The sequence below is a fragment of the Oreochromis aureus genome, linkage group 1 (genome assembly GCF_013358895.1).
Source record: "Oreochromis aureus strain Israel breed Guangdong linkage group 1, ZZ_aureus, whole genome shotgun sequence".
NCBI lineage: Eukaryota > Metazoa > Chordata > Actinopteri > Cichliformes > Cichlidae > Oreochromis > Oreochromis aureus.
In genome coordinates, this window is record NC_052942.1 from 17147845 (window position 1) to 17170382 (window position 22538).

The window sequence follows — 22538 nt, forward strand, 5'->3', positions numbered from 1 at the left end:
AAATTCAACTGAAGAAATTGGAACAGATTATGTATTTTTGCAACAGACTGCTTGTGTGACTAAAGTTTGGTTAAAATTGCTAAGTTGTCTATTGTAGACACTCTCGAATTAGGTGCGTTTTTATGCTTTTATTTGAGCAACTCAGAGGCTACATGACTGTTGTGAACACTGTTAATATAAAAGTTGAACAAACTATATTTTAAATCATAGAAAAGAACTTCAGGTGTAGTTATGTAAAGAATCTGTTGTGGGCCTTTTTTGTTTTAAATAAGATTGGGATCCTTAGGCGCTACCAGTGCCCAAACACAACTATGTTTAAATGATACAACACAAAAAATGCACAGATTCTTTTTCCTTTGTTAGATAAAATTAGGTACATTGACTGTATATTGACTGTTCATTGCAATGTTGACCCTGTGCTAACTTGCATATGACAAATAAAACTGAAACTGAACTGGAACTGTACGAGAACTTGAATATAAAGTATGTAGCCATTTGCTGAAATGTGATTATATTTCTTTATTTGTCTCAGAATTAGAAAATGAAGTGGTTATTCAACTGTTTGTCAAGCCTCTCCATCCTATTCTGCATTTATATAGGACATGTATACAAGTAAACTTGAGAAATGCTTTAATTCGCATCAATCAAGCTGAACAGTAGCTCAAAAGTACAAATACCAAGTCTCACAAGTGGATAGTCTGGAATCTCGTCCATGCTTTATAGCCCAAAATGTACTGAATTCCCTTTCCTGGAAGATTCATTGGCGTTAGACTGTTACCCAAATCAAAAATCGATGCAGTTATTTTGGGAACATTCTCCATGGCGAGAATAGCCAAGAGGCATGCAACACCAAACAGCTTGCTGAACCAAATGCCTTCAATCAATAGGTTAGTGAATTATGCATGGTATCGTGGTGCAGTACAACTCCACAAAGCCACTTTGATGCCTGTCTTGATGTGACATTTAATTTATATGCGCACAAATGTGTGTGTATTTTAGTATATTTCACTGATCACGGACATAGTGTTATTGCTTTTTCTTTGACTCTCTAGTGCTTTATGTATTACTACACCTCATGACACGTGACCTCCCACTCTAAGGAAGAGGAGGATGTAGAACAAACATGGACCAGCAGACAACTGCCCACACACTTAAACACATACTCGCGCTGACACGCATGCATAGCTCGCTGGTCTATCAAGACTTTCTGGTCTTAAACTGTCAAGGGAGAGCAAGCCTGCATGAATGTGGCACTGGCTTGTTATCGCAACAATCTCTCAACAGCCTTTATTTCAAAAGATGACACATGGTGATGCCTTTTATAATTAAAACTCAAGTGGCTCTCTTTCATTTATTTATTCAGGCACGGCTGTTTCTTCCCTTCCACTTTCATGCTTGTTCAAATTGATTTAACTTTTAAAATTGTCAGTACAAAATAGGTTAGCTACTGCAATTACAAAAGTTCTAATTAAAAGCAGAATGCAAATATATTCATAATTGTGTTGCTGTCTTATCTGTTTCATGGCTGGTGTTACTTTAAAGCAGGCGGGGAGAAAATTAACCTGTGAGAGAGAGGTAGGGAGGTAGAGAGAGAGAGAAAGGGGGGAGAAAGAGGGAATTTCCACAAAGTTATTTCAAATCTTAAATTGTGCAATAATAAACATGATAAAAAAAACAGCCATTAAATCCAGAGTCACAGAGTCCAAGTTAAGCACATTCATGCAAACCAAATGTTTTTATAGCCTCCATCCATTTGTAAAACATTAAATAATTTTTATCCGGGTGGAGATAAAAATTACTTTTTTTAATCTCACCTTTGTGTCCCCCTCCCTCTGAGATCTGCAGCTTTTTCTTTTTCAGCTCTCAAATTGGAGGTATACATAAGGACTGCTGTATGCGGCATCCTGCAGTTAGAAACTCTTGCTATGAAACACATCTCTGGAGCAATTAAGCACAGGCTTTGTGGGGTGTACAAATATTGGTGCAGCTGCTGTGATGGGCTAAGAGAAAGAAGCAGATGCACTCCTGAGCAAAAAGATCAATCTGATCATCATTTACTTGCAGTCCATAATGCTTTAAAGCATGCTACTCAACACAGTTATTCATATGTACTAACTTCCAAGCAACAGAGTGGCTTCTTGCTCTTTTACAGGTAGGGGTAAAAGAGGGATGACCTGGTGCAGATGATACTCTTCAATAAACCAGAAAAGACTCTCAGCAAAGCAGATTGTTTTCTAGATGCTGAAAACTGGAATATTTATTTATTTAAATTAGCAGTATTTTGTTATGTGGAAATTTGACATTATTTCACATTAAATATTGAAGTTAAATGACACAGCTGGCTAAATTGTGCTGGGGGGGCGGGCCTCATGTTAAACAGTTTGTATTGCTATAGTTTGATTGGATCAAGAAGAAAATACGAGGCAAACAATATTGCACTTATTTCTTTCATTTAAAAAACAATTATAATAAGTAAGTAACCTGTGGCTACATATTTAAGTCCTGAGCTTCTTTATTTGAAATTCATAATTACTCTATAAATGTTAAACTGAGGTTAGCATGGTGTTGTGATGATTAGCATCATCATTTCACAGGAAGAAGTCCTGGGTTTGAATCCAGTGGTCACCTGGGGCCTTTCTGTGTGGGTGCTCTCCAGGTACGCTGGCTTGGTCCCCCAGTCCTAAGATTCTAAACTGGTTGTAGGCATGAACTGTTGTCTGTCTCCGTGTGTCAGCCCTGCGATGGATTGGCGAAATGTCCAGAGTGTACTCCGCCCCTTGTCCTATGACAGATGGGATGGGCTCCAGCCAATCATGACTCTCAATTGGATTTGAGGTGGAAAATGGATGGATGGATATTACATTGACAACTGTAATAAATACTCTATCAGGCTTTAGATTTGATAAGACCACTGTGTAGTATGTACTGCAATACTGCATACTACTACTCTGAATGGACTTGAATTCAATTCAATTGCAAACTTATCAAAATGTTACTAAAATATTACCCAATATACTGAGTTTAACAAGTACTTACAGATGATGCTTTTGAAGCCATAAATAAGAAAGATGATTGCAGCAGATAATTACAGGAATCTTTTAGCAGATGTGCACCTCTGTACCCCAACTAACATGGCTGGCTTCCTGCTGGGGGTCAAAGTGCATATCATGCTAACAACAATTTACAAGGCCCGGTAAGGGGCACTAAACCCAAGGGGCAAGAAAGGTGATTCCTAAAGAGTATTTATATGAAAACTTGGGAAATGTTGGCATGGCGAGTAAATAATTGTAACTTGGCAACTTAATAAAAAAATAATGACGTGCTTTACTTTTTTTTTTTTTTTTTTTTTACTTTTTATAAAACTATAAGTTTGAAAATTCATGGATAACAACAATAATTATAATTTTAGCATTAAACATATCATTTTGATTAAAGACTTTGCACATACTGGTGGATGAACCATTACAGAAACATAAAACATGTTTTTGATAACTATCAAAAATGGTCATTTAGAATAGCCGTGACATAAATCTTACATTCAGGAGTGGTCATATGCACTTGTTAAGCACTGGATCTGTTTTAAAGCCTCCATTTGTGAATCTTATCAGGGAGTCAAACTTCTCTGATTTGTTGCTTTCTTTTTCACAGGAGACAAAGTATTCGGTGTTGCACACAGTGAGGATGTAACACTATTAACAAGAGATTCAGCTTCTGTGGGAGTAAGGTTTAAGTAGCTGCTCTACGTTGTGTTGGCACATGGCACAAAGAAAATGACAAAGAAGCAAGCACTTCCTTAAATTTTGTTATATCACTTTCAGAAAGATATCTAGTATACTGAAGTTATTTTCCAAGTGCTGTGTACTGCATTATTGTAAAATTTAATGTTATTAAGAAAAGTTTCAATTCAATTTTATTTATATAGCGGCAAATTACAACAGCTGCCTGACTCATGCAGTCAAAACTGTCTCAGTCCTTTAGTCTCTGCCTTGTCCTGCACTTCAAGGATTCCCAGGGTTGGTGTAACTCAGGGATATTAATTCTTTTAAATTAAAGTATTCATCCTCCTCTAATCAGATGTCTTCATGTGTTTTATTCAAGTGTCCTTGGGTGTCTTGAAAGGGACTTTAAAAAAATAAATAAAATTTATTTATTACTATTAGAATAAATCATTATTTTGATCAATTATTACATCATTTAATAACAGGGACTTAGAAGAGAATGATCTAACATTTAAGTCCACATTTAATTGTTTTGCTCTTTGGTACTGTCTAAACAGTTTTCTTTCTTTGGGATTTTTTTTCACAATTAAAATGTTTTTTCTGGTATTTTGTTTATTTTCATGTGGCCAGAGAGCAGACATAGTCTCCAGAGGGTTGGGTGTTATGGTGGTCATTCTGTTGAAATAAATGATTAAAGTCTCTGTCAAAATGAGTTGCTGAATTTGTAGGTTATTGTAGGGGGTAATTAGACTGGTGGAACAAACAGGAGAATGGCTCAAACGAACGTGGTGCTTGATCATCAAGACTTTTGCACAGTATTATATGTTCAAAACTGGAGTTACTGTTTGCCTCTAAAAACTGAAAACTTCACTTTGGTCTCAGTTTACTTACTTTACTGGCTGATTTAGCCAGACTATCAATGTTCAGCTTGCCACCCACTCCCAGATAGGACTCAGCCTTTTTGTTTACAAAAAAACAACAACAAAAAACGAGGCAAAATCAAAGCAACTCTGTGTTTAACACCATTACCAACTGTTTCAGTCGATGTAAATTCCAGCCCCGCTCACACCCAAATGCCAGGACAAGTGCAGTTTCATTTTAGATTTTTATATCACGGCTGTATAAAAAGTGACACAATCCCCATTTAGAGGAAGAAGGAGTGGTGTACGTGCAAATCCAACTCAAGACTGGAAAAGAGAGGAATTGTTCTTGGCATGAAGTTCATGAGAGCGCCCAACTGTCCTGTTACAAAACCTTGAATCACTGACCATCCCTTAGTGTGCACAGGTAAACAGATTACTCCTGAATCTGACAGCATGCTCACTGGTTGCAGTATATACAGTCAGCACCTGCCCCCTGTCAAGCTTTAGGCTCTGAAGTCTGAAATCTCTGGCCCTTCATAGCTTATCCGGCTGAAGGAGCGATCAGCTTATGGAATAGTGAAGCATCTGTCATTCGTCCATCCTCTTACAATTCCTAATAACATCATTTAAAACATCGAAAAAGGCCATCTCTCCATTCCCACAACTGTAGCATAAATAGTAACACATTATAACACACACTATTTTATAGTGATGGCCCCCAATGACCTCTTCACATTTGACAGACTGATTTTCTCTTTTGTGCATTTAAAAAGTTTCACTAGACAACCTCTCCTTCAGTCAGCATCATTATCAACAGAACTGTGCTTCTCCTGTACAAAAATAACATCTAGCTTTTTATAAGAGCACAGTCTTTCATCGCCGGCTCACTTTAAGTTCAGGGCTGCCTATTCTTATATCACCCATAGCACAAAAGAGGGGGTGGTGAAACAAAAGGAACAAAACTAAAGGAAAACAAAGTAAAATAACTACTAGACTTATTTAGCAACTGTTAATTGATTTTTAGGCTTTAGGACTATTTTGGGGGTCAAGATCGTCTGGATCAGTGAAAGCTTTCTCCATTAACCACACTGGATATTTCTAAAAAAACACTGACAGAAACTGAACTGATGAAAAGCTTAAAATCAAGAATCAGGTCTTCAGTTATAATATTCAGTGCTTATTCTGTGTGACTAAAGAAATTTTTTAATACTAAAACAGCTGCTATTTCTGACAGCGCATAACTGAGAGGAAGCTGAAGAATCCAGCTTCACTCTGAAGAGAAACTTCCTTCACTTTTCAAGTGGACTGCCACAGATACAACTTTTCTGTTCCTATTGTCTTTACAGAAGTCAGCTGTTACTATTTCACTTTCCTTGCCAACAAAAAGACGAGTATTTGTGCAGCTTCAGAATCAATGTGGGATTGTTGTATAACCTTGCCCTACACTTGTATTCTGCTCTCATTTCTGTTTTGCCCCCTTTGGTCTCAATGTTTTATGCTTTTTTTTGTTGTTTTTGTTTTCTGTTTTTTATTCTGCTGTGCTCTTAGTGTTTCCTTCTTTACTACGCATTGCAGCCTCAGTTGCTTGTGGTTTCTGTGCCACAGGTTCACCTGTGATTGGCCTCAGGTTGCACTTGACAAGGATGGATGAGATGCTCCTTCACTGCACACCCAATACATTTAATCTTGTCTGAAGATGCATAGTGTAATCAAAGTTATTTATTCCAGACTCAATGTCTAGATTCACAACCTCAACTCCAAAAAACATGGGATGCTGTGTAAAAGGTAAATAAAAACAAAACAAAACTGAATGCAGTGATTTGCAAATCATGTTAACCCATATTTTATTTACAACAGAACACAGAATATAAAGGGAGAAAATGTACCATTTGAAGAAAAATTGTAGAGAATCACAAATCTGAAAAAAGCATTTAAAATAAATCAAATAAAATTGCTAAGGAAAGATATCATATTCAGAACATAATATGATGAACGGACTCAGAGAATCTGTAGAAATCTCTGTATGCAAGGGGAAAGGCCGATTCAATAAATATAATATTAGATGCTCTTGATCATCAGACCCTGTTAGAACTGCATTAAAAACAGACATGGAAATCACTGCATGTGGTCATGAACGGTTCCAAAAAGCATAAATGAATAATTGTGCCATCCACAAATGCAGGCTAAAGCTCTATCATGCAAAGAAGGCGACATATCTGAACATCTGTGAAAATGCACTGAGGTAAAGTGGAAAATTCCTCTGTGGTCAGTCGAGTCAAAATTAAAATGTCTTTGTAAAACATGGATGCCACACTAAAATGAAGAGCAGCTATCAACTTGTTATCAGGACTTAGTTCAAAAACCTTCATCTTTTTATGTATTGGGTTGTCGAAGTGCCTGTGCAAATGGCAGCTTGCACATCTGGAAAGGCACCATCTCTGGTAAAAGCTATACTATATGAAGACTTTAGAGTAATGTATGACAACATCTTTGGGGAAAAGCCCTGCATATTTCAGCAGGACAATGCTAACCCACATTCTGCATATATTACAACATCGTGGCTTCATAGTAGAAGAGTCCAGATGTTGAACAGGCCTGCCTGCAGTCCAGACTTCGTACCAAGTGAAAACATTTGGAGCATCATGAAATATAATATACATCAAAGAGGAGAGTTATAATGTTACATCGGACAAGGAAGTAACAACATTACTCTCCCAAAGAACCAACAACTGGTCTCCTCAGTTCTCAGACATTTATGGATCTTTTCTTTTTTGAAGTGGTAAACTTAGCTTTCTCCTAACTCGCTAAGATGTGTTGCTGCGATCAAATTCAAAATGAGCTTCTGAGTTTCTTAACATGGTATAATTTTCTCAGTTTCAATTTGATGTTTTCTATGTTGTGAATAAGGTATAACTGTAAATCATTGCAGCTTGCTTTTATTAAAATTTTACAAACTGTCCAGACTTTTTTTTTTTAATTAAAAAACACGATTCTGGTACAGAAATGTACAAAAACAGGAATTAAATGCACTTAATTTACATTGTCTAAAAATAAAGTTGGTCAACTTTCTTTTAGTGAAACATAAAAAAAAGCCTCTCTGTTCAACATGGAAAGGAAGGTATCATATTGGGCCCACTTGAATGCTTCCTGGTGGCCTGCCACTCTTGTAGGTATGTGATGAAAAGGCATCAGGAGCAGCAATAACATACTGGATGAGAACAGTTTGACTGGGTACTGTGTATCAGGTATGAGTCTATAATAGACGGTCCAGGGAAAAGAAAATGCAGAAGTGTGAGAAGCATAATTTTAAAAAACCCCATCAAAACAAAACAGAACAAAGGTCTTTATGTTACTATACTTGTCTGTTTATCTGTTGGGTTTTTTGTATTCATAAAGGTTTTGTACTGAGCAGCTCTTGCATAGATGCTCATGACAGGCTCATTGGTCAAGGCCATTTAAAAAAATGGTTTCATGTAGATTAATCTACTCCCAGATGTCCAGATGAACATGCTGACTAAATATTAAACAAAACAACAACAACAACAACTACTAGGGTACTCATTACATAGAAAAAACATAGGTTTAGCTTGCAAGAGCCTGGTGGTTTATGAGAACAGGGTGGCCTGGGATGGGGTTAAATTCCCAGCCTAAATTACTGTTTTCAATCTGCTAATGCAGCAGGTTTAGAGACCAGCAATGGTCCTGTCAGTTCAGTTGGGTGTATTTTAGTTGAGGGAAAGAATCTGCTTCATCAGAATATTTTAATATGCCAGTAAAATATTCAAGTCAAGTCAAGAAGCTAGTTTTAACAACAGCTGCTGACCTAAGTGCTGTATATTGCAAATCACCAAATAACATAAAACATACAATGGTTAATCCATACAATGCCTGATTTTGAGACAGCTATGAGCATTTGCTCAGCATACCTCAGTGATCTAATGGGGGTGTGCAAACTTAAAAGATCAGAGAAGTAAGAAAGGGACAACCCATACAATGTCTTATGAGTTAAATCTTAAAAACTATCCTTAAACTGATTAGCAGACAGTGTAGAGAAGCCAATATGGAGAATATGTGGTCTTGCTTGTGGATGTTAGTTATTAAATGCACCTCAGCATTTTGGACCAGCTATAGTCTAAGCAGTGACAGACTGACACTTGAATAAAGACTTTTTCAGTAGACAAGTCGAGACAAAATGAAGATATGGCTAGCTCCCTCAAAGTCTCTGAAGCAGAAGAAAAAAGAAGCAAGGTTTAACAGGAATTGAATGTGTTTGTTAAAAGTTAGATAAGTCAAAAATCACATGCAGTTTCCTAGAAAAATGTTTTTTGTTTGGTTTGTTTGGTTTTTAAAAAATAAATCCTAGGTCAGGCGGACCAAACGTAGCAAGCTCTTTTATCTGTTCGTTTACGTTAAGTCAATTTAAATGTCTTATGATCCTCCTGATAGTCCACTAAGGCATCCTAGATTTACATTTCATTCGCAGGTAACTCTCCAAGTCATCTACATAACAAAATATCATATTTTTTTGTTTGTTTGTGTTTTGTTTACAATGAGCCTAGAGGGAGCGTATGAATTGATCATGTATTCCCCAGCCTAACTGTAAAACGTCTGTTGGTTAAATAAGATTTAAACCATTCCAGTGTAGTGCCTTTGAAAGATCTGGAGATGAAGAAAGACAACTTTCTCAGGACTTTGTAAATAAAAGGAAAATCAGTCTGAAGTTGGGTAAAACTGTTGGATCCAGGCTTGCTGTTTAAGAATCGGCTCTGAAACAGCATGTTTAAAAATAAGCAGGGACACACCTAGACTGAAGACTGTTTTGTTAATAGACAGCGCACTCACAGTGTGTACTCCCACAGTGTCAAAACATCCTTCAGTAGGCGAGATGGAACAATATCCAGAGGATATCTCGTGGGTTTCAAGTGGCTGACTACTTCATTCAGCAGTCAAAAAGACGCGCTTGAAGTGGTCAAAAGCAACATAGGTTGATGGGTCAGTGACAGGGGGGATAATATGAGACCTAACATCAGCAATCCTATCAACAAAGAATTTCAGTAAGTTCTCGCACACTGCTTTAGATGCTACAAGAGGGGGAGCACTGGAAGAATTAACAACAGAGTTAATAATACCAAATAAAACACTGGGACTGTGACAATTGTTACCCACAATCACAGAAATCTAATTTCTTTGTGTTGCTCTTACAACGTTCTGATAATTTAATAGAGATTCTCTAAATACATCAAAAGCCACCTGAAGTCTATCCTTTTTTAAAAATCCATTTTTGTTCAGCTTGTATGTGCACTGTTCTGAGTATTCTGGTGGCATTATTCAATCAAGGCTGAGCTTTAGGTTGTAGACTCGTAGTTGTGAGATGAGCAGTGGAATAAAGAATTTCTCAACAGGTGGAATTAATCAGAGAGAGTGAGTGGTCAGTCATCAACTGAATTGATATCAAACAAGCACTTATTACAGGCATGCAGTTAAGCGTTTTGTTGTGTGATGTGTTGATCAGAGATCCAGTAAAGAAGACTGCATCTGTTTTTTGACAATTAGAACCTGCTACAGTGGTCTCTTTATGTCTTAGCTTCATGCCCTTTATATGACTGACAAGTGAGGTTGAGAGGCAGTGAATGCAATTATTTTTTGACCAATTCCAGTTTTTTGTTAACTCCATAACCGACACCATATATAAGCAAAAATCTACTTTTCTTGAATGCAAAATATTTAATTTTATAATCAAAGAAATTATTCGACTCTCTCTCTTAAACTGAAAATAAAGTGCTCCCCTTCCAGCCTACCAAACAAAAACAGGTGCGACAGATTTATATGGCAAAACAAATGTCAGTCACTTAAATAATTTTCCAGTATCCAGTCTTATTAGGTTTTTTGTTATCTGCATTGTTTGGTGCTTTGTGTCTTTATTCACAATAAACAGCTTCCACATTTATGACATGTAAGCATGTGGGTGTCATGGCTAACGGATAGACTCAAGTGCAAACAGCATTCTGGCAAGCAAAAGGGTGACAATTTATCTACAAAAAGTGAAACCCCAGTACAATATGTATATATACATTGAGTGGGGCAGGGGTCCAGGGCTCCAGGGGGTGGAGGGAAGGGAATCCACGTTCGCTCTTCTCCACAGTACAATCTCCGCCAGTCCTCTTCCACACACACTCACTCCTCTTCATCCACTCTCGCTCCGATTTCCACTCACGCCGACACGCTCAGGGATCCCAGGAAAGGGTCACCACCAGTTCCGGGGAGATCTATACACAGAGAGCTCGATTAGAACCAATAGGCAAAAATGCACAGAGAGAGTCTTTTTGAGAGAAAGCTGATAGCACGAACACGGGAGGTTCAACGTTCCAGCGACGACTGCTCCGTGCCGCAGCGTTAAATGGTCATAGAGAACACCAGCAGATCGGCAACAGGTGGTGGCAATCACCGCAGGTGCGTGGGCCAAGAGCTCCACCCAGGCAAGCAGGAGAGAGGGAGTGGGATAAAAACAAAACAAAACCTGTGACCATCATGAGCCAGCCGGAGAGGCACGGGGACCATGACAGTGGGTTTGAGTGTGTACATGACTATCTGCCTGTGCCACACCGACTGGTCACCAGTCTGGTCTGAGCACACTGAAAATTAACCAACACTGGTCCCTGAGCAGTCAATTGGCACATTTCCAACTTGAAAGGACCAGGTCTATTGCCAACCTAAACATATAAACATGAAGAGCGACACAAATGGATGCTCAACAAGTCATCAATCATGGTTCAGTCCTCCTGGTAACTTAGGAAGATAAACCTTTAGATAAACCTCCCACTGCAAAGATTTCATTCTTGGTCTAGTTCACTTTTTTAGTTGAGATTTTTTCAGAGGTTTAAAATGAACTAATCTACCTTTTTGTTTTACAACTTTATGTTTTGTTTACTTCCAAAAAGAAAGAGACTTAGAAAAAAAAATCCTTCAATTAGCGCCACATTTACCACAATGGACCTGATGGCCACACAGCAAACCGGGACTTCAGACAAAAGTTTGTCTACGAGTTGTGAGTTCTTTACTGAAGGATGCTATTTTCTGACAACAAAGTCAGCGCTACTCTCTTGCAGCCCTGAGGCAAAAAGTTATTAAAGCTCTCAGTAAAGACTTCTAAATCATCTTCTCTTACTTCAGTCCAGAAAGCTTTATAAAACTAAGAGTACATATATCAAATGGGCCTTCCACCACTGCATGCTCTGCTGTGGTGTGCTGTGTACACCTAAGTCCATGACTGTGGGTAACTCACTGCAGAAGGAGTCAAAGGCCATGATCACTATTGTACAGATGACAGCAAAACCCACAGTTTAGATCAATCAAAAAACATTCGTCATTGTGAACTAATGTGTGCTATATATCTTCCACATGCACTTCCCTCCAGATCAGTCAAACTAAGAGTTTCAATCAGAGCTTGATTGCATGGCTTGAGGCAGCATGAGGTTCAACATGATTCCTATGTACCTGATGATTTCCTGTGCAACTGAAATCTCCTGTCAGAAATAAATCTTCTCAGGCCCACATGGACTTAGAACCACACTAAGGTTATATAAAAATACATCTTCGGCAGGCCCTGCATCGTAATATGTGCGATTATGAAAAACAACAAGAAAAAAATCCCTCGTACTGCCATGAGTTTACCTTTCATTACTTCTAAGACGTAAGACGGAGGTGTAAAGGTTTTAAATAAAGAGAAGTGGAAAAGCTTTGTTGGTTTTTGTTTTGTTGACTGGAAATACTTTCTTCATCCTCCCTCTTCTTCCAGTCAGTCCAATCTATTCTGTCATTATGTGTTTCATGGACAAACATAATGTCAGCTAAACTCAGGGAAGCCAGCTGTTTTGTGATACTTTTCAGAGAAATCTTATCATTACTAAACAGTGTAATGTTTGAAATCATGACTGTTTTTGACAATTTGAAATGAAAATGCCTGATTCAAATATGGGTATGTTATGTTTGCACATCTGTAGTCTAAGCGGTGAGGTGAAAAAACAAACAAAAAACAAACACAACATAAAACTTCCAAAAGGTCCATAAAGTCTGATCACTGTAAATACAGTTTACAAGACAAACTTGCTGCACTTCCATCGTGTGATGACCTGTTGAACCTGCTGGGTCACTTTTAAGTTCACACTGCCTCTGACTGCATATGATGCATAACAGATTATTATGATTGTCCAACATCTTTGAGGTAGATCCCACTCTGCATGGGCTCCTGCATAATTAGTAGAAGGAAAGGTGAGCCGAGCTGCACTGGAAAGTTTCTTGTAGAAGCTGTGGATGTCGTCACAGACATTAAACAGAATCCAGCCCGATTTCAGGGTCTTAGAACGGACTGTCCAGAATAAGATAGCACTGGACAATCGACACCTAATAAATCCACAGCTTCCATTTGTTTTTTGTACTCTATCAAAATACGACAGGGTGAACAAGTGGACAAGTAGACCGTTTCTGACCGTTTCTGAATCATCTTAGTAACTTTATCAATGATGAACCTGGACCTGTGTAAAAATAGGTTTTATTCAAATGATGATGTGGTGATGGTGCAAAATGTCTTTTTCCATCATTTTCAGTATTTTTAGGGATCACATATATAATTATTTCAGGATACTACGCACAACCTGTCACAGGTCCTTACGGTGCCAATAAATCCCAAATAAACAGTAAAATATGAAATAGGAGTCTGCCTCCAATACCAGTGTGTATACCCCCCCCCACAAGCGCACACACATTTACAGGAGTGCAGCATATAAATCGAGTTCCAAATATCTGTAGAACTTGCTGGCAGTGAGGTCTTGCCCAGGGATATTTTCATCTTTTTGAAATGTTTTTTTCCACGCCTGTCTGTTGGTGTCTGTACACAGGGTTCTGACCATGGCTTCTGTGAAAAAAAAAACAAAACAGCTTGAACAGGTCAAGTGGGCTGAAGCTACTGCTGGGATCCAGTTTATGACTAGGGGTATCTTGCTAGCAGGAATATCTTTTGGTGAGTATCCACCTCTCTTCACCAAGAGTCACCTTCCTGGGGCCTATGGGGTGACCGTGAACATGTCCTGCTCTTACCTTTCTGCCCACCGGGCCTTCCAAGACTAGACCGTGATCCTGATCTAGTTTGGATTATAGCGAACGGTTGAATGTGTGATCTCCTACCACTTGGAGGAGGATGATCATCAGAGCTGCTGCTGTGAAGCTGCAGCATAAGTGCTAGGAACATCACACTCTGCAGTGCCTAGTAGCAGATCCCTACTTAATAGAATACAAAATATTATGAGGAGGGCAGTAAAAGCTTCTTTTTTTTTCTTTTTCTTTTTAAAGGGAACTGCTTTCTGTCTACCTATCCCAGTCATATTTAAATAAGGAGAGATCATCTGGAAAAAAAATGAACCTCATTTATTGGGATAGAGAAATGCATTTATTTGGCAATAAGTTTCTGTTTGTTTGTTTGTACTTTATGACTCATCGTGGCAGAACGGAAACCCAAACTGGAAGGTTTGGAAGGAGCTTTGAATGACTTGGGTGAGGTGGAGATGGGGAGGAGGTGGGTGAATGAATGAAAATCTGAAAGGGAGCACTATAGAGAGCAGAGATTTAAACTATGCAAAGTGGAAGTTGATTGGCTCACAGAAGGCAGACAAGAAGATGATTGGACAAAAGTAAGATTGACACAGTGGGAAAATAATAGTTATGTAAAGACTGGTAGGTAAATACCCAGGAAAGCAAGTAGATGATTACAGATTTTCCTGATTGAGCTTATGCGTAAGCTTCATTTCTAATGTTGAATGTTTCTTGGTGAAAATTTTTTTTTTTTTAAAAATGCCAAAAAGCCTTTACTCACTCATGCACCAAGGCTCTTCTACCTTAACTTTATACTTTCAGAAAGAGCTTTTAAGCTTTATGGAGGGTCAGTTTGAAGTTTGAGAAACTTCTCACAAATCTTTCACTTCATTTCATTTTATTACACACTGCTAGTGGAGACTAGTGAAATAATGCCAGACAAGACGGTCATGCCTTTCTGAAAACAGTAGTAGAGAGCAATACATCACACAGGTCAGCTCCCAAATGCTTCCAAAAAAGCTTATAAATATCTGCAGGCAAACCACAAGCTCCAAGCAGAGCCATTTGACCCAGAGTAGGAGCAAAGTCTTCATAGGAAGCGGTTTGCATCATGGACAAAACTGGGCGTCATTTCCTCACAAAAATCTCTGCGAAAATCACGCGTATGAATGTTTCATGCACAAATCAATGATTTATTAATATTTTCATACCTGAATTTGTTTGTACTAAGCACTTCTGATATTTTACGGTCTGTTTTGTCTTATTTTTTTTTATTAATATCAACTTTAATGTCCAAACTTTACCCTGAACCACAGTGAGTGTGTCAGGGCATCACTTTTTATTTATTTAATTAAATGTCCGTCACGCCACTTGAAACATGTTGGAAACCTACCCCTTTTCCTGCTTTCTCCTCGGACTTTGCATTTGATTGTTTTGGTTTTTTCACTCTGACTTTTCACTCTCCTTCTTCGCTTCTCTCTCCACTTCACCTCCTGCTAAAGTTGTGTTCCTTATATAATGGAATAATTGGTGTGTGGCTGCATGAAGTATGCAGACTGCAGGCAACAAGGACAAGTTTGTCCATTTAGAATGAGTATGATATTAACGTTAGCAGTAAGAACAAAATTAGCCAGTGTGCATGTGTGTTAAGCTTGGTGGTGATTTTGCATGTAAATACATTTGTGTGCAGAGTAAAAATGGGTGCAAAAGGACAATGTGCACAAGCTTTCTATGGCTGTCTTTTATCAACAATTTACCACCAGGAAGCAAAAGCAGATCATTTGTATCGTTGAAGCAACAGACTTATTCAGGATGAAGAAGAAGGAGATGGAGACATATGTATCTCTGGTGGTGAAAATTCCCCACCAAAAAAACTTTTTCTTCCTTTTGTTTCTTCACTGGCTTCTATGATGCTGTGAATAACCAGACTGGTTTCCAAATAACTTTGTTTTTTTGTTCTAAATCCTGAACTGCTTTTTTTCCATTTCACAGAAGAATGGCAAGCATGTAGTTGCAATATCCTAAATATGCCTGGCCCACTTACCCACCATTAGACCCCAGGAGACAGAATATACTGGAGCTTGACCACAAACCACATTCTGTCTCATTCTCTTTGTTGCTATGGGTTTCCTGCAGGAAAACTATCTCTAATATTTTGTGTCTGTTCATTTTTTAAAGGCTTTCTTCTGTTAGTTGCTCCAACCATTAACATTCAAAGACTCTACCTTGTGCATACAAGACTGAGAGACTGAAATTACAGTGGCTTGCAAAAGTATTCGGCCCCCTTGAACTTTTCCACATTTTGTCGCATTACAGCCACAAACACGAATCAATTTTATTGGAATTCCACGTGAAAGACCAATACAAAGTGGTGTACACGTGAGAAGTGGAATGAAAATCATACATGATTCCAAACATTTTTTACAAATAAAAAACTGCATAGTGGGGTGTATGTAATTATTCAGCCCCCTGAGTCAATACTTTGTAGAACCACCTTTTGCTGCAATTACAGCTGCCAGTCTTTTAGGGTATGTCTCTACCAGCTTTGCACATCTAGAGACTGAAATCCTTGCCCATTCTTCTTTGCAAAACAGCTCCAGCTCAGTCGGATTAGATGGACAGCGTTTGTGAACAGCAGTTTTCAGATCTTGCCACAGATTCTCGATTGGATTTAGATCTGGACTTTGACTGGGCCATTCTAACACATGGATATGTTTTGTTTTAAACCATTCCATTGTTGCCCTGGCTGGCTTTATGTTTGGTCGTTGTCCTGCTGGAAGGTGAACCTCCGCCCCAGTCTCAAGTCTTTTGCAGACTCCAAGAGGTTTTCTTCCAAGATTGCCCTGTATTTGGCTCCATCCAGCTTCCCATCAACTCTGACCAGCTTCCCTGTCCCTGCTGAAGAGAAGCACCCCCAGAGCATGATGCTGCCACCACCATATTTGACAGTGGGGATGGTGTGTTCAGAGTGATGTGCAGTGTTAGTTTTCCGCCACACATAGCGTTTTGTATTTTGGCCAAAAAGTTCCATTTTGGTCTCATCTGACCAGAGCACCTTCTTCCACATGTTTGCTGTGTCCTCCACATGGCTTGTGGCAAACTGCAAACGGGACTTCTTATGGTTTTCTGTTAACAATGGCTTTCTTCTTGCCACTCTTCCATAAAGGCCAACTTTGTGCAGTGCACGACTAATAGTTGTCCTATGGACAGATTCCCCCACCTGAGCTGTAGATCTCTGCAGCTCGTCCAGAGTCACGATGGGCCTCTTGGCTGCATTTCTGATCAGCGCTCTCCTTGTTCGGCCTGTGAGTTTAGGTGGGCGGCCTTGTCTTGGTAGGTTTACAGTTGTGCCATACTCCTTCCATTTCTGAATGATGGCTTGAACAGTGCTCCGTGGGATGTTCAAGGCTTGGGAAATCTTTTGTAGCCTAAGCCTGCTTTAAATTTCTCAATAACTTTATCCCTGACCTGTCTGGTGTGTTCTTTGGACTTCATGGTGTTGTTGCTCCCAATATTCTCTTAGACAACCTCTGAGGCTGTCACAGGGCAGTTGTGGAGCTGTTTTGCAAAGAAGAATGGGCAAGAATTTCAGTCTGTAGATGTGCAAAGCTGGTAGAGACATACCCTAAAAGACTGGCAGCTGTAATTGCAGCAAAAGGTGGTTCTACAAAGTATCGACTCAGGGGGCTGAATAATTACGCACACCCCACTTTGCAGTTTTTTATTTGTAAAAAATGTTTGGAATCATCTATGATTTTCGTTCCACTTCTCACGTGTACACCACTTTGTATTGGTCTTTCATGTGGAATTCCAATAACATTGATTCGTGTTTGTGGCTTTAATGTGACAAAATGTGGAAAAGTTCAAGGGGGCCGAATACTTTTGCAAGCCACTGTATATAAACAGGTCAAGGAACTCATCACCCAGAGCAATACACACGACTTTATGAACTAAAGGAACCTTTTTATTTATTTTTCTTAAGCAAATAAGACTTATATGATTTTTCAGGCAGAAGGCGCTTTTCCAATCAACACCACAGCCTCGCTGCAAGGTAAAGATGCTTTTAATGTATTTTTCAGCATCTGGAAAATATTTTCTGTTTTTTACAAAGTTTAAATTAACAGCTTCAGTGTTATTTCATTCTCCATAAAAATGCGCTTAGTAACCCCTCATCTCTACACCAGCAGCCCAACTCTAGTGCGATTCGGCTGCCAACCTTTTCCCACTGCTCTCCCCACTCCGCCCACTAACTTTCTTCACTCTTTGTCTGTGACACTAAGGACAGCCGAGCTGTCATCAATTACTGGCTCTCTTTCTGAATCATCTGCCCGTTATCTTTCCCTTCTGCCTCAGGCTGAGGCATGGACGGCCATGGACACGATGGATGTATAGTTGTTCTTGTTATATCACTTTCTAGACCACTTTGAGTTTGCTTGGAAGAAGCATGCACAATCAGTGTCAAACTGCTATCAAAAGAGCCATTTTTAAGCAATATTTGACCAGCGAATTCTGCCTTAACATTACCATATAATGGCCATACATATAAACAAACAATCTTTTACCACATGCAGTGAGCCGTTTATGATTATTTGTATGTTTATTAGAATAATATTATTCTTTAATTAATTTGCAGAATTAAATTAACTGCAATATTGTACTTTTCAAAAAAGAAAACATATTATCACCAACAAAAGAGGACAACTGCTAGCACTGTACCATGTTCAGGCCCACTTTGAAATACAGTAACTATGAAGCTCAATAATAAATTAAATATATACATATTATTTTTTTTATTACTTTATTTATTTATACTGAGCCACTGGAGTAAGGACTAAGTGGCTCTGAGTAAAAGCTGTATACAGCTCCACAGGCTCGAGAGCAGAAAGCCTCACATAGACCCACTGACCCCCCCCCCCCCAATTAAATATGAATAAATTGATATTGATATTTGGATTCTTACATATTCTTAACCTAATAAAACAAACAAACAAAAAAAAAACTAAAACAAAAAACAACCTCTCTACCTCTTCTTTCTTTTCTTAGCAGGAAGTGGAAGTATTGAGATCAATAATCTTTTTCTGTGGTGGTGTCCATGTCTCAGATTGGCAGATTTAACCTTGGAAGCTTTTTGATCTTGAGAGAAACGAGAGTTACTGGAAGCTAAAACATAAGGAGAACATGTAAATTCTACACAGAAACCTCGGTGTTTAAACACATGAGTGCCTCAGTTTTGAAATGCTGAACATGCTCCACCATCTCACAGACCAAAAATCTCCAAAAGCTTCAACTGGGAATAAACAGAAATATCAGACCTGGGCAAAAGGCAGAGCAGGCAGGGAAACCTGGAGATAAATGCCATTCAGAAAGACACCACTCACTATTAACCATAAAAAGCTCCTCTTTTAGAACAACAACCACACCACTATTAATCCTGGAAGCATGGGGCAGATTGGCATGCACCACACAGTCTCCCACAGCTAGGAGAACCATCTCTACTAGAACAGATTGGCCAAGCTGAACCCACACTCCAGACAGGGATAGCATCTCAGAGGACACCAGCTCAGCCAAAAAACACAGCTTACTGTTTGCAAAACTACTACGCAACACACACCAACTTACATTTCCAATGCCACGGGCAACTACAAGACAAGCATGCAATAATGTACTGTAGATAAAACAAAAGCTTTCAGCCAGACTCACCATGCCCACCACCACCTAGCATCCACAGAGATAGAGAGGGAGAAAGAAATAGAGAAATAGATAAGGTATAGAGATAATATTTGCTAAGTGAAATCTGCAACAAGTCCTCCACCTAAGCAGTTTTTGTTTCTACCACCTTTTACCACCCGAATAAGCATTTCTGAGATGATGTGTTTCCACTTCTAAAGACCACCAGAGTCTGCATCAGAGGGATGGGTTGGTTGGATGTGCCACAATGAATCTTGCCTGGGAACAATTTTTAGTTTCCAGACTTGCAGTTAACTCGTTTTCCACTAGGCGTATGCAACTAAACAATTTTCTGAGTTTCATGTACAAAAAACAAATGACTTGGTGTTTCAAAAACATGAGTGTATGAATTAATGTAAAACAAAGTCAATTTTCTGATGTAAAGGAATTAACATTAAAGCACGATTTATAGTTCTCACACTTGTCTGCAGAGGTGCTGGAGGTCACTTAACTTTAAAACAGAGACCATAAAATGTCAAAGTATTGATGATCAGGTTAGGAAACCAACATATGCCTGAAGGCTGATGCATCATATAAAACTTTTAGTTGTTTCAGTGGATGTTCGGAATTGTCATTTCAGTGGTGGTTTATATGTTTTCAAACATTATTGATGAAGCTGTTTTAATTCTTGACAACAGGCCAAGGTTAAGGTTGAGTCTGCTGCTGTATAAGTCTTATCCTTTACTAATTTCCCATACTATCACATGAAGTCGGACCAAATGTACAGTACGGCATTCTTTCCTTGCCGTGCTTGGGCTTCACATAAAACTACTGGCTCGTGGACTGCACTTAGACATTCTTGCAAGCCGTAATAACAGCTTGCAAAAATGACCCAAATTGTTGTTTTCTGGTGAAGACAGTAAAACGTGCACCCAAATTAAATAACAAACTGCTGAAAAGTATATAATAGGTACAAACAAAAGGCCAAGTGTACTGTTGTAATTTGGAAGTGCCTGAGTGTGCAGTGTGACTCCCAAAAAAAATACTAACACATGGCAGCTGGTGGGGCAGCCACATACAGGGTGAGAAAGAGAGGGGAAGAGAGGAAGAGGAGCAGGGAAATAAGAGAGAAAAAGCCCTACAGTGTGATCTAATTAGCTGTCTCCCACAGATGACACTGTATTCTGACATGTTCCCTGTCTCAGCATCAATTAACTGACCGGAACAATTTTTACCACAGCTGCAGCACCCCTATCACTCACTTTTTCACACACATACACATACACACAAAATATCACAAGAGAGGTCATCCTGACATCTACCGTTTTAACACTCTTCTCAGTTTGGCAGCACTGTATGTCACTATACATGTATTGACAATGATACATTAATTAACACCCTCTGACACTTGATCTAATGAAGCTGATGACTATAAGTGGAAGAACAGATTAATGGCAGTTATTTGATTTTATCTAAAGAATCTAGAGGACATATAGTGTAAGACCTTCAGTGTAAATGTAAATACATCTATCCTTCCATCTATTCTCATCTTTTAATATGAAAACAAATTGGGTACAAACAGGGTATTCCACACGTTCTTTTATACATCAGCGTCTTCCAGTTTCTACTTCTGGTGCTCTCCCAGGCCAGGTCTTTTTCCAAGGCAAGGTGGCCTGGAAGCTTTCTTTAGATGGCAGAATCACCTAAGCTTTCAACATGAAGGAGAATCAACAAGTCTACTTCAAAGTCCTCCCAGATGCTGAAGCTCTAAGTTTAAGCCCGGCCACACTATGGAGGAACATTGGTACATTGGTAAGGGTTCACATTTGGGTAAAGGTGTCTCTTGCCTATGTTGTGCCTATAGTAGTGTTGGAACCTCACCAGTTGACCTTTCTATGGTTCATCAACAAGACCATAAAACATACATTGATTCCTTCCCAGTGTGGAAACAGTGCACAATTTTCCAGCAGAGAATCATCGCCTTAGATTTGGAGGTGAGTCCACTTCGCACTTGGCTGTAAAGCACCCGAGTATGTGGCGAACGTCACATTCTGAAGACACCAAGAGAACCACAACATCTGCAAAGCAGTGGTAGCTCATAGCCCTGTGTAAATGTGCCTAATCATGAGGAAAAAAGGTAAAAATCCTTTATGATCCTTTTGTGTGCTTATAATATTTAGATAATAATACTGGATATTACACATTACATTCTCACCCATCCATCCATTCACTCATTTTCTTAACCGCTAATTTAATTCAGTGTGACAATTGGGCTAAAGCTTGACCCAGTGAAAAGTGAGGTACACCCTGGACAGGAGTGAATGTGAATATTAATAGTTGGCCGTTTCTATCAGTTGAGACAAGATAGTTTTTTTAATTAAAGTACGCTGATCCAGTCACAACGACTGAATCAATTTGCTCATTTATTTTCACTTTTTTAAGGTTCAGTAAGCAACTTTATTTAAGAAGCTAGGCTGTTTGGTATGACACTTGTTGGTAAGCTTTTATTACACTTATGGCAACATCACATGTTCTTGTCAATGTGATTAAATATTTTTTCACTTTAGCCGCTGACTGTCAGCTCCACACTATGGTTTAAGGAGGAAAAAAGGGAGAAACTGCTGTAAATGACAGCAGTTTACAGCCAAATGAGTCTCGCTTTGATTCAAGATGCACCAATGCATGTAAATATATGAATATTACAAGTATGCTATTTAGTTTTTCACTGTATTTATCCTTAATCTATTATTTTATTAATAAATACCAAATATTCAGTCAATTTATATTTTTTACTGTATTTATTTATTGCATTTTCTGTTTTTACAAACTTAGGAAAGCTGTTTAAGCTGAGCCTTATGTTTAATTATGCATAAAGAATGATTCCCAGTCTGTCCTCATATTGAAGATACAGATTATTAATTCCACACTGGTATCAGACCAGTACTTAGTGTTGGCAGATACCCACAGCCAAAGTACTGGTATCAGATCGAAACTGAAAACAGGTGGATCGGATCATGCCTATTTGTTGGATTATTCCTTAAATTATTATTACAGTGTGGACTGTAATACTTTCTAAGCTGTTCCTGTTTAATCTATTTCCCTTTATTTAATGCATGACCTACATCCTCTAACTTCAGCATATGCAGGTTCAGATTCTCACTTTTACTGATAACAGTCATAAATCCAAAACACCACTGCCCTAGAA